Genomic DNA, 10,804 nt, shown 5'->3' on the forward strand with positions numbered 1-10,804 from the left:
GTTTAGACTAGCAGTATCGCGGACCAATGTTAGGTTAACCGAGCGCTGTTCAGGGCTTTAGGAGTATTCAGAGCCCGCAGGTGCGCGGAACTGAGATATTGTTCGGTTCCTATCGAAAGCTAAAAGTCGTTAAGGGGTCGCGGCGGTTCACGAATTTATCCCCCCGACTATTTCTCACTCGTTTCGCGGATTGGATTAACCGTCCCGGACCTGGCTGGGATGCGAGAAAGATGAAAATGCGAGGATGAAGAGACCAAGGGACTCGAGTCGCTGATAAATTCCCAAGAACGTCCCCCGGCCCGGTGCTAAGCCAGCAGTCGTCTATTTACACGAAGGACAGTTCGCCAACTCTTCCCTTCTTCTCCCTCTCTAGAAGCTCTTCTGCTCCCCGTCCTTGTGCTCTTCCTTGGCCTCGGTCTACGACTCCTTTCACTCTGATTTATCGACCTGTCGCGCTTCATGGTCCCGCGAGCTTGCCTCGCTGGTTCCTAGCTACCCGGCATCGATACGCTACGCGAACTTTTAACAAAGACGCCCGGTACCCGGGGCCCCTGATACCTGCCCACCATCTTCTTCGATAACCCGACGCCCTGGACCGTGCTATTTTGCCAAAACCTCCGGCCCGGCGACGTCGCCGAACAAAAACCACGACGATACCAACCTCAACGTTTTCAAAGGTCCTCCCTGCCTTTGCAAACTTCGGCCATTTGTGGACGAAATTCTGATCTATTGAAGACATTACAACTCTTCTCGGCGAAGAAACTTCTTCTTTCGTGACTGCCGATACGAAGTCCCGGGTAAATTGTTAATTTTATTGTTCTTTATATTGTTTCATTTTATTGTATTTTATTTTATCGATGAATCATGGATGAATCACTGGAACTCGGAATTTAATGAATATTTTTGCTTGGTGAAAATGAGGTATATTCTCGACATCCGCGTGAAGAAATCTGTAAACTTCGCAATCTGTAATATTTTTCCTTGACGAATATACAAAGACGGTCAGAATAAAAATTTTCTGTATTAATTGCAAAGTTATTCCTTTATTCAGTAATTTTATTCCAGTGAAACTAATATCCTGGAAATTTTAATTCCATTCAACGTCCTTATTATTTGAAATTGCACATTCTCAGGTGCTCCATGAATTCATAAATTCCATAGAGACCATTCTGCGAGGAGATTGTCTCAAAATGCTCTAGAGTAAAATTGCTATAGCTTGCGTTGAAACGGATGCCTCTGTCCGAAGAAAATCCTTTAAATTCTCAAAAAAAAGATCGTCGATAAACTTACAAATTTTGATACCGATAATTGCAACAGTTTTCTTGAGAAAAATTCCGAAAGATCGCCTTTTACGAAATCGAGAGTTCTTGGCCTCTAATCGTCTCTGTCTCTAATCGCGACGCCTCTATCTCTCATCATCCCCATACGTTCGCGCGAAGTTCCCGAGCCTACGCATTCCCGAACAGCTCTCTCCCAGTAAATTTCAGGGCGTGCCTCTCTCGCCAGTCGTTTTTCTGTTTTTCATTTCGCCCGGTACGGTTCGGCGTTACGAGGCGAGAGAGAGACGCAGTTTCCCCTGACTCCCGAAGTTACGAGGCGACCTAACTGCGGGCTAACTCGAAATTATGTCGCGTCGGAGCGTAGTAATATCGCTCGGCAATGTTTTCGTCGGGTCGAAGGCGTGAGCGAAGCTTTGCGAGCCGGAAACGACGCGCGGCGGCCAGCTCTCTCTCTCTCTCTCTCTCTCTCCGCGGGACTTTGCTCGGCTGTCCTCGAACTTCGGGGACAATCCTGAAAGCACCTGCACGGACGGCGTGGCCGGCGAGTCCTTTGTAATGGATCGGGACGGGAACTTTTCCTGTCTGGCCTCCGCGCCGTCGACGCTCGAACTCGGACTCGTTGCTGCGCCCTGCTAAAACCAGCAACTTTACCGCCACTGCCGACGTACGATTTATTGCGCGCGTCAATTCCAAATCAACGCTCTTTTCGCGGATACAGGAAATATCCTGGAGATACGCCTGATTCGTGAACAGTATTATCGAGACATCAGCCATCAGCAGTGGCCTTCATCATCAACCATCGCGATGTACTTGTATGCATGACAGAAACAGAGTCAAATGTGACACAAGAATGACATTTTTTCAAACGCTTGAGGAGTAGCTTTGTTTGTTGTGCAGCATACACTGAATTATTTACAAAACGAAAAGTACTAATTTAATTCTTTATTAAAAAAAGAAAAGGAAGATCGTAGTTGTAAACATTATACTCTAATTCGCGAGTCTCGCGCAGTCCTGCGTTCGCCGGCGGAAGGTTAATCAACGTAATTATGTTTGGAGAATATAGTAATCTTGAGGGAATCACTTTCATTTTGGTGCCATGTAAAGATATTCTGAATAATAACTGAATAATATTCAACTGTATTATATCTGACAGTGTTATGTTATTTGCAACTCGTTAGAATCGTTAAGACAAGAATCAGTTCCCATTTCCATGTACAACATTTTTATATCGCATAACGATCCACAGTCTAATAATAAAAATAAAAGTAAGCATGAATTTTTATTGACGCCCTATCAGGTACAAAGATTTCCAAATATCTGCGGCCGGGAATCACAGTGGTTGAAAAGCTAAAAGGACTGCTGGTTCAACATTGCGATAACAGAGCCGCACATTGGAGGATCGGCCCGACAAGCATTTTTCCGGCGATCACGGTTGCCGTGCACGCGATCCGATCGATCATATCGCGGTCATTGAAACAACAGCCCTGTCTCCGGCTCGGACGCAACGGGGGTTGTAATTGGCCGAGCTTTTGTCAGAGGATCGATCCCCTCGGTGTTTCCGGTTTGCCGGCCGCGGCGAGGCCGGCCCTGCGACCAACTTTTTATCAATTTCTTCATCGTCGAAGATTGGCTGGAAAGTTTGGCAATAACGGTAGTCGATGGCGTCTTTGCCCCACGGCGCGCCAAGCCGGGAGAGCTCTGTTTCTCCATCGTCTGAGAAATATAGACTGTCCGCTAAGAGTCCTGGAATCGCTTCGCCGGCTGGGGTTCTCACGCTTCTCCTCGCCCCGAAGAGAGAGAGAGAGAGAGAGAGAGAGAGAGTTCCAGGGAAAGAATTCGTTCGTTGCTCCGGGCCCTGGCCGGTTCTCTGATCCCTGGCTGGAACGCGAGATTAACGACCAGCAATCGATGGGACTTCCAGATCCAATCGCTTTCTGCTATTTTTAACCGTGACGACACGGGGCCACTGTTAGTTTTCCGAATTTTTCGAAGGAAAACCGTTCGAGACGGGGTGCTCGAAGTTTCAGCATTTGTTAACACGTGCGGGAATGCTGCAGCATTCACTTTCATCGTGATGCAAACCTACAAGCTACGTTATAATGCATTCAATTCTATATAGCTTTTATTAATTGAAATTATTGTGTACCTTAGGTAAGGTTTTAAGAATAAATCAGCTGTCTATTTCTATAGCTCATTAAATCTTTTACTGTACGCGAATGTATCGAAGACCATCTGGCGAGCATCAGGTGTTTTTCTAAAGTAGCAGCATCTGCTTAAATCGAAATTATAGCAATTTTACTCTATAGCGTTTCGACACAATCTTTCTGTAGAATATCTGTAGAATAGTCGGTCAAATACGAACAATAGTTAGAAATTTTTCCGAGAAAAATTTTTAAAGCAGTCGATTCTAAAGTTTGCACATTTTTTAATATATATTTCGGCAATCTACTCAATTTTTTATAAGCAGATATGATCATCTAATAAATAGATACAGTAATATTACTATAGCCAGTTTTCAGAAAATTTATTTGTGCTACAAAAATTAATGATCTACCACACAGACAATTTTCCGGAATTTTCCAAAGAGAAATTATTAAAGAAATTGATCTGAGATTTTGCACATTCACTCCTGCGTGTTTCAAGATATATCTGCATTTTTTTTTAAGCGGATACATTCGTTGAAATTGGGTATACGACTACTTTTATATAAACTATTCGAAGCAGTGATTCTCCGTGACGGCTACGGCACTACATCAAAAGATCGCAAATATTTCCTTTCTACATTTATATATTTAATGGACAAAATTTTGACGAGTACACTGAAATATAAACTTTCGAATGTCAAATAGTGAATTAAAAAATTATAATCGAAATTTCCTATAAAGAAAAAGTCTGGAAGACCACAAGTTTTATAGTACCACGAACAGACCAACTTTCTACATATCACTGTCTGATACGTTCTGCGGCAGATTTGGCGACAAAGGGTGATAAGACGGTAATAACTTGCCTTGTGAAACGACCGCGAAGGTGTCCCGTGACGCGTGGGCTGCGAGTCGGTTCGCAGTGAGTTAAGCGAGAGGAGTCAGCGAAGAAACGACCTCAAAACAATCGCCCGGGGCGGTCTTTGTTCCCGGCTGCCTTGGCCGAATGTCAAATTCAAGGGTCCAAGAGAAAGAGGGAGAGAGAGAGAGAAAGAGATAGAAATATAGAATATGAGAGTGAGGGAAAGAGAGACACGGAAGCGGATAGAGATAATGCCTTCCGAGAGATAAAAGAGGGAGACGGAGCCAGAGCAGGAAGTGGACGAAGAGAGAATAAACCACAGAGAGAGAGAGACGGAAAGAGAGAAAGAGGGAGAGGGAGAAACGCTACCAAGGACTATGCGTCGTCGACACGCTCGGCCTCGGAGAGGTCGAGGGATCGATATGTGGCTCGAGCCCGTAAATATAGAGGCTCCTTACAAAAGCAGGCCAAACGAGTGTTTTCTTCGCGACACGCCGGTGACCCCCTTTGCGGCCTCCCCTGTCTTCACATCGAACTTTCCGATTTCTTCGACCGATCATCCGACACGACCTTAATGTCTCCACGAATCGGTCTAACGAGTTCCCTGCGTTTTTGCGCCCTTCCGTCTGCCCCACGGAACCAGTAGCACGCGGAACGTCCTACGTGCACCTGGTATCCTTGGAATCCTTCAGCAAACTGTTTCTCAGAAATTCCCCCCGACCCGCGGTAATTTTGTTAATGAGACGCTGAAACTACAGTGTTGAAATTTACTATACGGTTCGCTCCTTTATGTATTTTTAGATCGCGCGAGTCTACATGGAATTCTGCGCAGCGCGAAGTAACACGTAACACACCTTTGAAATATTATTTCGATTTTTTCAATATTGTGAAATATCATTTTAAATAACGTACTATTTAATTTCATAAATATTTCTATGTTTGTAATCACTTATTTTATTTGAAAATTGTTTGAAATAATTACGTGAAATACATATTTGTGATATTTGTGAATTTCTTCTCGTAGATTATCCAGTATTCTAATTATCATTTCTAAGTCTAGTTTGCGCTGACATTTTCATTGGCGTTTCTGAAAGGTAAAAGAACCGATCAGACAACGTTAAATGATTATCCAATAATAAGAAACAATTTTCTGAAGAATAACAGCCCTCTTTCATCTTCCGCGCCAGTGGAACGATTACTTTCTTTCACGACAATATTAGATCGATCCAGATAAAAATCTCTTAAGGTTGAAGTTTCTGAGGAGAAGGTGATTTTGGAAGAAAACCTTTCTGTCGAGTATTTATTTCGAGAATTATTATATATATAATATTTCGAGAATTAATTCTCTTATTAAATCTGAGATGAAAAGTAACGAAGTAATTCAATATTTGAAAACGCTATTATTTCAGTTATTTTTTACGCGTATTATTAAAGCGTATTTCCTTCGCTAATAAATTTAGTAAGTTGCAAACCATATAACAGCATCTCTAACACCTGCAACTTTTCTTTGTTTCACTTATCGATTGCTCCTTTTTCCGATGGATGCATAAAATCCTCTGTTTGGTTACTATAAAAAGAAATACATTCTCAGTGGATTAAAAGTAGAGTCCTAGCATAATCGTACTTAATAGAGTCTTTAGCCTTGTGAAGTGACAGATTCGTATCCCATTCTTTCCGCGAATCCTTTAGAAAACGGACGGAAATCGTGCAGAGCTCGATCCACCTTCCGCGCATCGATAAAAAGTCTGGATAAATAGGAATTTCGGGTTCGCAATACGCGAAGGGGTGGAAACTCGAGGATTCGAGGGCGAGAAAATTGGAACGAGCGGCGACCGGGCCATTGATTACGGGATTACGCAATTTTCGCGAAAGCTTTCGCGAACGCGACACAATAGGACGCGTTCTCCATTGGCCGGAAATATCCGCGGGCCAGGGGAAACGCGATGGAGGATGCAAGAAGCCGGCCCATCGGGTTTTCCACCGGCATTCATGCCTCGCCGTATCGTTCCATGAAAATATACCGCGCGCGCCGGGCATCTTGGAATGGATATTGCGGCCCGCGATATACACCCGCCGACGAATAGAAGCCGGAGAAGGTAACGAACCGAACCACAAGACCCCCGCGCGCTCGATGTTCTCACCCAATACTGCCATTGGCTTCCGGTAAAAGTAATGGCGGGTGTCGGAGTTTCGTTAACGCATTAACACGTTCGCTGCCGCCGTTAATCGTGTCCATGTCCGTACGATTTATTGTATTAAGTGCAACACGTTTCTCCTAGGAAAGTAGAAATATTTCTCAAATATTCCATTCGAATAAATTCTTCGGTAAAATTACATTTGAAAATTATTGAACAAATGAACATTGTTAGAATTGATTCCTACAGGTGACCGAATTATGCACTAGAATAGCATAATAACCATACAATCGCTAAAAAACGCAAAGTTGAAGCGACTCAAAAATTTAAGAAAAAACAATATCGTCGAAGAAAAGCTACAGGTTTCGTAATGAATAAGCGTCATCTTCCGTATTTTCAAAAAATGTTCTCGAAAATAATATCTACAAAATTTCGTTTAGGATTATATGCATTATCAATATAAAAATTGAAGCTCCTCCTTTGCAACGTCACGGTGAAAAATTGATGTACAATTTTTAGTTATTCATTTTATCGAACTTTCAATGAAAGGTAGATTGTCGTGTGATAGAATTAAAAGCAAAAATTATTCGGACACCGTATCACCGTCTACATGAAAATTAGAAGAATAAATGTCGATAAGCAATCGCGACGGTACTTTACAATTGTTGTAAACCGTTGGATGTTAAAAATCGTTCGCATAGAGGAAATATATTAAAATGTACGTTCGAGAGGAAATGATTTCACGTGCTAGACCGGTCTCCGTCCTCTCACGAGATACCCGAATTTCGTGGTACATTTAGCTACCAGGAACGTTCCGCTATCAGAATGCTGATGTTTATGCAAATTTATATTTTTATGGAGGACTTAGGCAAAATGAAATTAACTAAATTTCCATTTCCTTGGCAGAGGGGAACGATGAAAATAAAATATTGCACTTTATTAGAACTCCTGGTCTTTGGAAATTCCATATGGGCGCACTTTTTTTTCTACGGGTATTAAACGACAACGATTTCCACATCGAATATTGATGAATTATTCAACGATATAAAAGATTCAGATGTAAGAGATTCCAGCTATAAGCGGTTCAGATATAAGAGGATCAGATAATCGAGATTGTACTTCTTTCGAAAGCTTTCTTTGGAGACGCGATTCGCTCTCGACTGCCAGACGAATGGCAGACCTGTACCACTTACATGATTCTGACATATAACGGTCTGTATCCACTGCCGAACGCCGGTCTACCCTCTTCGTGAGCTGCACTACGTGACTGGGGTCGGCCTGCGGTTGACTTTTATCATTCAATCGCGGCTGACTTATGGCTCGACTGTACTACTTGATTGGGGAATCGTTCGCCGATATAATCTCGATATTTTCGAGACGCAAATGAATTCGAAATCCATTCTGCGAATACCTGACTATTAATATTTTCATTCGATTTGATAATAATTTTTTCAAAAGATGGTAAAGTTAGTTACTCTATTGAAAGAAGTACACTTTCATCTATTTTCACATTAAGCTATATTTTCTTCTCTAACTATGGACGACTATGGATCAAATATGAATGACTATTGATCATCTATGAATCAATTATGGACGACTATGAGTGATTTTAAACCGGGTAGGAATAATTGTGAATCAACTAAAAATGACAATGATTTAATTATGAATGGCTCTATGTCTGGATCAACAACGGATGACTATGAATGGTTACAAATCAACAATAAATTTCTATCAACTACAAATGGATGTGATTTATTTACAAACTGATTATAAATCAATGATGACTCAATCTACTCAATATACTTGTGAATAATTATGAATCGACATTGAATCAAACAATTATGACTGAACTAGAAATCCAAGAATTATGAATCAACACCTTATAGGACAAAAGCATATCAATACCAAATCAAACAAATACAACTCAAATTGAAATAGGTAGAAGATTGAGTTTTAGAAAGTGTGTTACGTAATAGGATGAACAGACGGAAAGGCGCGGAGCCTAATAACCGGCGAGTGCAGGAAGACCAAAGGACAGGCTTCGTCCCGTTTCTTTCGAAGTTGTCGAAGCGATCGCGCGCGATACGCTCGCGTCGGCTCGAGCGGATCTGGCGAGGATTAAAGCGATTGGTCGGCTGGTTTCCGTGATCGAAGCGACTTCGGGCGAGAAGATATCATCCCTTGGCTCCGCCGGGTTTTAATCTCTTAGCCGGGGGTGTTTCTGTCTCGAATGGAAATCCCCTCGCCACCTCCCCCCCACTACCTCGCGCTGCGTCGGTGCTACCGTCTGGCATTCCGAAGAAATAAAGCCGGAAATGAAATTAGATTTGCAAAGTGGCGCGTCCCTTCGACGCTTCACTCCCCTTTCATCCTCTTCGGTCGCTTCCCGCTGAAAAACCCCGGGACGCTACAGAGGGGTGAGAAAGAAAAAAAAAGGAACGGCGAGTTCGTCCGATCCGGTGTCGCCTCGACCGCCAATCAGTTCGTGAAAATTATTATTCCGCCGGAAACGGGGCTCGAATTCGTTACGAAGGAATCGTAAAGAGCCCCCGGCGGAGTAATTATTTTCGACGCCCGGCCCACGATGATCACCTAATTCGTCGGCGCGATCGGCCGACTCAGAAACCTCGTTCTTCTTAATTGCCACCGGGAATATCCACCTCCACCGTTTCTCTTCCTTCTTCCTTCTTCTTCCTTCTTTCTTCCTCTTCTCGAAGTCTCCTTTCAGATTGGAATGCTAACGAATCTCTCCGGCGACAAGCTTTGCCCTCGGAAGTTTCGATCGAACAGACGATTAGCGACTGGACTATTAATCGACGGATTTAACCACGCGATGCCCTTCATCAATGACGCGGAAAATATTTGTTCAATTTTGGGCATATCTCGTTTTTTTTTGGAATTTTAGAAAACGTTTTAACAGTTGATTATATAATTACTGATCGAATTGTTGTAGACCTTTTAACAGAATCCATTGATCAATGTTCATTGATTATCATATGCAGAGAGAGAAAAACTAAAAAAGGAAATTGTGTCAACAACACGCGGTGTTCCCAGGCGGTCACCCATCCAAGTACTAACCGCGCCCACCGCTGCTTGACTTCGGTGATCGGACGAGAACCGGTACTTTACAACGAGGTTTGGTCGTTGACGACATTTTAGCATCCATTGATGTATATCGAGAAACAGTAATATTTTAACTAGAGGAAACTTTTCGGTTAGCAAAATGAATGTCCGTTTCCTTCTCGTTCGTTTAAGACGAAGACGTAAACGAGACCCAATTTTTAAATCAATCTAACTTTCCTCCTTGGCATTTAAAATTGTTTCAACAAGGTTATTTTAAGAGATTAGCAATTAGAATTTATCATAAATAGACTGCAAAGATCTCCATGCAAACTGAGAGCTTTAATTCGATTTAAAAGAAACGGAAATTAAATAAGAACGTATTTTCCCACAATTTTAATAAACTGAAGAGAAGATAGCAATGTTATAAAATTCTTTTAACAGGTTTAGATTCCGCTACTTTTTTCTAGCCGCCTTTAAATGCATAAAATCCGCAGTCCAATTATAAATGCATGAGGACCCGCGGGCGAGATGTATGCAAATTAGATTCTTTTTTAAATTGGCCTATGTGATAATCAGACTGCTGATCTTCATGAGAAATATAAAAGCTCTTGCATCAATTGGAAGAAATGGGGATGAAATAGTTAGATAATTGTCGTAATGATTCATTCGTATTAAATCCGTACGACCTTTGTTCCACAGAATTGCATAACATTTTTATCGCAGAAATAAAATGACTAACTCTGAATTAGAATATATTACAAATCTATATAATGAACCAACAATGTGGTTGCACGTAAATTAAATTTCCTTAAAAATTAGACTATATCAGACTAAGGGATAATAAAAAGCCTAAATAAATTTAATTCGCATTATTATGAAAATGTTATCTAGTGTTGTATGCAAGGACGAGCAAGAAACGGGACAGAAAGAGAGAGAAAGTCGAGCGACGTGGCTCAATAAATTCGCATCAACGACGCCTGGAGACGGGAGTGAATCAAGGGAACTCGTTCAGTTATTCTTGGCGGGCCGCGTCGATAAATTTCCTCCGTTTGGACGTTTAATCCTCGGAGCCCGATAATTCACGGGAAACAGATTCCGCGGACTATGAGCCTGCAATTTTCTTCGGGGTTTTCGAACGATCGAATCAGTCGCAATTCAAAATTCTATTCGCCACCGTCCGCGATACGTAACCCTTTTGCTTGCAAACGATTGACCTGTAGCCTCTATGGGCTAGGTATGCAGGCTATGTAGCCTCCTAGGATCCGAAGAAGCCTTCGAAGTCGAATCGAACGTAGATCGACCGAGTAAGAGCGAGAAAGCCAC

The 10,804-nt window shown here is 42.2% G+C and overlaps 1 non-coding gene across 1 annotated transcript; it reads right to left on the bottom strand.

Annotated features, from left to right (window-relative positions):
* Window positions 1-9,447: 9,447 nt before the first annotated feature.
* On the bottom strand, window positions 9,448-9,567 carry LOC144469603 (5S ribosomal RNA). The gene has a single exon (XR_013494015.1). It is a non-coding gene; the product is annotated as a 5S ribosomal RNA (ribosomal RNA).
* Between the last annotated feature and the right edge of the window lie 1,237 nt (window positions 9,568-10,804).

The sequence above is a fragment of the Augochlora pura genome, chromosome 4 (assembly GCF_028453695.1).
Source record: "Augochlora pura isolate Apur16 chromosome 4, APUR_v2.2.1, whole genome shotgun sequence".
NCBI lineage: Eukaryota > Metazoa > Arthropoda > Insecta > Hymenoptera > Halictidae > Augochlora > Augochlora pura.